Consider the following 4,703-nt stretch of genomic DNA (forward strand, 5'->3'; position numbering starts at 1 on the left):
TGGCTACTGCTTTTCACTTTTCATTTTAAAGAGACTAGGGCCCCCATAATGCCTCAGAGCCTCCACAGCAGTTCCTGCTTCACCTCTCAGTTGGCAGAAACCCTGATTACAATCTTTTGTTTGTTTTCTGCCTGTCATAAGGAAAATTCCACCAGTTTGCTCTGGATTTTCCTTCATTCCCTTCCCAGGCTTTGTTCTTCACTGTTGTGCTTTGCAAGTTTACCTAAGCATGGTCATGGGGAAGACTGAGTTTTGAGTTAAGCAAAGACTAATTTCTCTCAAATAGACTTTTTTTTTTTTTTTTTTTTTTTGGTGATGCTGGGAGTTGAACCCAGGGCCTTGTGCATGCAAGGCAAGCACTCTACCAACTGAGCTACATCCACAGCCCCCAGAGAGACAATTTTGAGCTAATGTTGCCCATCAGAGGAAGGCTGTGCCCTAGCAGAGACACTGATGTCATCTGGTTAATGGTGTATCCTGGTTCATGGCAACTCAAATCGCATCACTTATGCTAATCTGTTGGAGTTCTGCAACCCCACTCTGGCAGAGCCCCCTCTGTCTCACCTATGGAGAGTGTGTTATTTGGTCAAAGAGCATGGTGCAATTCCTATCTGCTTTTCTTCTGATGAAGTATTTAAGATGACCTTGCTATAATCTTCAAATAAATTATTTACCCCTCTAACAGCCCAAAATTGTCCGGACAAGCTTAAGTAGCAATAAATTTCATAAATGAGTACAGGTCAGAATGTGCTCCTGAATGACTCCATGGTAGCAGTCCATGGAAAATTCTATAAAATTCTGTTTTCCTCTGTCAAGACAAGGCAGATCAGTTCCCATGAGGTTGAATTGCCAAATCTTACTCTCATTTGTCTACTCCTAAAAGTATATAAGTAATAAATTATTTCCCATATTCTACAGTCAAATTGGTAGTAGGAAATTCTCTGTTAAAAGGATAAAAAGATGTGCTTTGTTTTCTTCTTACACAAACAGACAGCTGAGACTTGTTCAGTTTTCATATTTAGAAGAAAGCAGTATAATTTCTGTCATGACCTGAATGTACCACAAAATGAAGTATTCATGCCACACACACGTTCCTAGAGTAAATTATGTTATTCTTTACAATAAAGAAGACTGTATTAAAAGACCTATGGCTTCACAAGATATTATTCAGCTACTGTGCCTTTGCACCTCAGACAGATTCATATTAAATTTCCTTTTCGTGTAAGGGCTGCTCTTTGTCAACAAAGAGTAGGAGAAAGGGAAAACAGGGAATCCAAACCACATTGGCCTCTATGCATGACCCCTCTGAATTTAATTTTATGAACTTAGATTTTTTTCTATCAAAAGCAAATTTTCTAACTATCAAGTATTCTTAAAGCTAGAGCATCATGTAAAACAGAGAGCTACTAAGAGTTCAATTACCTGGCCATTGATACCCGTGAACCTTTCTGCATTCTACTCTTATGAGATGGAAAGTTGTTATTAAAGAATAAAATAGGGGGCTGGGGATGTGGCTTAAGTGGTAGCACGCTCTCCTGGCATGCGTGTGGCCCAGTTCGATCCTCAGCACCACATACAAACAAAGATGTTGTGTCCACCGAAAACTAAAAAATAAATATTAAAAAATTCTCACTTTCTCTCTCAATTCTCTCTCTCTCTCTCTCTCTCTCTCTCTCTCTCTCTTAAAAAAAAAAAAAAGAATAAAATAGGAAGTTCACTGGCACTTAGGGCCTAGCAGAGGGTGTAATGAACGCTTCATAAGGGCCTGAGAAGTGGGCTCTTTACTCTGACTGAAACAAATGCCATCATGGAAATGACTCTTAGAAAACTGGGGAGATTTCAGACTCCCTCTGCAGGGCGAGGGAATCTCTAGTTTCAGGGAAACAGTCACAGAACAGCGTGCAGAGAGGTGCATAGCCGTTGAGATCAACACTTGCCTCAGTGGTTTCTGGATTGTGAATAGCTACCTTCTGTTGTATAAGCTTGAAATTCCCATATTTCATTATGCACCAGAAAATATTGATCAGACATTGTGGGCCACTGTAGCAGGAAAAAAGGCACAGAGAAAAGAGAGTTTGCATTTCTTTCTCAATTAATATAGTGGGGATGTTGTCAGCATTTTAGTTTTAAAGATATTTCTATTATACATGAAGAGGATGAGAAAGTTAAATGAAAGGGGGATGGGGGAGGTAAGAACCATTTTTACTGAGTCTTTTTGTTTTCTCCAAACTGCACACACACACAGAAATGCCTTCTTAAATAGCATGTGCTTTGCCTGTTCATAAAGATCCATTCCAGAGTCTGACAGACCTGCCAAAATCTTGCCCCTCTGTACCTTTTCAACTTCATCTCCTGACTTTTCCTTCATAATTTCATTTATTCCCTCAACATCGAGCACCTGTCCATCTCTATGCTCTGTTGCCTTGCTTGTTAGCAACATTCCTGGGCCTTTGAGCATGCTATCATTGCTCTCTTAAGGAACACTTCCCTTCCAAGTTCTATGCCTAAAATTCCCACTAGTCCTTTAGGATTCTTTTCATACACTTTTCTTCCCTTGGGAGCAGATTCACAGTCTTAGCCACACATTTTTAAAAAGTATCTCCAGAGAACTTCGTATGAATTTGTTATAACCATTCCATTAAATTTGTATTACTTATTAAAGAATCTGTCCTTTTCATTGACCTGGGAACTTCTCAAGGGCCATACCTTTATGTACATAGGCATAATGAAATACCTGACAGAAAATAGGTGTTCTACCCATATGCTGAAAGAGTGCATTAACAACAGGTAGTTCTGTTTCTAGTTTCCTCTACTCTGATCACACTTGTGGGCCATTTCTTCACATCAAATCTTTCAGTCCATACCAGCTTTGAGGAATATCAAGCAGTGAAAATAATAACAAAGGCAAATCACATGGAACTGCATGGTTACTGGAGTCAGCTATTCTCCATTTCCTCAAAATATTACTATTAAATCCCAAAATTTCTTTCTCCAAAAAACGTTATTGATGCAGTTGTAATTTTTCTTTTTTTTAGAAAACAATCAATCGGCACAAGTTAACTGCTACAATTCTTCCTTTAACAGATAGAAACAGAACATAATAGCATGTAATTACTAACAAATACTTGGCTAACTTTACCTCTGCAGACATGAATTATACCTTGAGAATCTGGATTTTTTTTTTGTTCTTTTTTTGCTATACATGACAGTTGGATGTATTTTGACATACTATACATACATGGAGTATAACTTTCCATTTTTTTGGTTGTATATGAGGTGGAGTTACACTGGTCATGCATGCATACGTGAACATACTTCCAGTTTCATCCATTTACTGGCACAAGCCATGATTTCATTCTTCTTTACGGCTGAGCAATATTCCATTGTGTATATTTACCACATTCTTTTTTGTTCATTCGTCTGTTGAAGGGCACCTAGGTTGGCTCCCTAACTTATCTATTATGAATTGAGCTGCTATAAACACTGATGTGGCCACGACTCTATAGTATGCTGATGTTATGTCCTTTAGGTATATGCTGAGGAGTGGGACAACTAGGTCAAATGGTGGTTCCACACCAAGTTTTCTGAGGAATCTCCATACTGTTTCACAGCGTGGGGTCCCACCAGCAATGTATGAGTATACCTTATTCCCCAATAATTTATTGTTACTTGTATTCTTAATAATTGTCAGAGAATCTGGATTTGGATAACTGAAATTGCCCGCCTTTCAGGGTGGTTTGAACAGGTCTTCTACTTCTTTATATCTTTAATAGTACAATTCTGCAACCTCATTCAGCCACTATTTCAATTATGGTGTAGGTGTATGTATCAATAATGCCAAACCTAGGGTTTGACCCTGGGCCTTGTGACAGCAATATATGCACTTCTTCCATGATTTAAATCCTAACAAGCAGCCACCTTCTGCTTCCAGTTTAATTCTCTTGTACATGCACTGCAACATTTTTTTTTTCCCATGGAGCCATCGATCGACCCATTCATTGTACCACCTTTCCACATTCTCTTACCACCCACTTCCCTCTGTTATAAGCTTATCTGCTATGAGTTGTTATTATAGCTGCTCCTATGTGTAAACCCTCAACCCCGGTGCTGCTCCCTCCTTCATTCTTACTCACTTAGAAATATTTCTAAGTGATTAAATGCAGCCCTTAATTCTGAGTATGTTCTAGGGGAGCTGAATATTAGTGAAAAATAGACACACAAACATATTGACTATTCTCATTTAAAATTAATTCCAATCAACCTCAAGTGAATTTTTTGTGCTACCTGGCAAGTCCTAGTACTTCATTTATTTATTATTTGTTTTCTTGCTGATTAAACAACAAGTCTACTTTGTAGTTACTCAGTTCCAAATCTTAAGTGTCAACCTTAAGTTATCCCTTTGTTCTACATTGTGTATTCAACCATCATCAAATCCTATCGACTCTTCCTTTCTAGCATCTGTACACCTACAATGTCCACTGCAAACCCCTTGAGCCACCATCATTTCCTCCTTAGATTATTGCAATCACCTGCTAATTGGTTTCTCTGCTTTCACTTTTGGCCTCTCTACTAATAAACATCAAAAGAGATGGGGACAGATTTGTGGTGAAACTAATGAAGGTTAAGCTTCCAAACCTGTCTTTCACCACAAGTTGCTTTCAACAATCAAAAAAGGGGTTCAAGTCTACAACATGGTCACAAAG

General features: G+C 38.5%; 1 non-coding gene across 1 annotated transcript; it reads right to left on the reverse strand.

The window, feature by feature from the left end:
- Nucleotides 1–310: 310 nt before the first annotated feature.
- Nucleotides 311–381, reverse strand: Trnaa-ugc (transfer RNA alanine (anticodon UGC)). The gene has a single exon. It is a non-coding gene; the product is annotated as a tRNA-Ala (tRNA).
- Nucleotides 382–4,703: the final 4,322 nt, after the last annotated feature.

The sequence above is a fragment of the Callospermophilus lateralis genome, chromosome 7 (genome assembly GCF_048772815.1).
Source record: "Callospermophilus lateralis isolate mCalLat2 chromosome 7, mCalLat2.hap1, whole genome shotgun sequence".
In the NCBI taxonomy this organism is placed as follows: Eukaryota; Metazoa; Chordata; class Mammalia; order Rodentia; family Sciuridae; genus Callospermophilus; species Callospermophilus lateralis.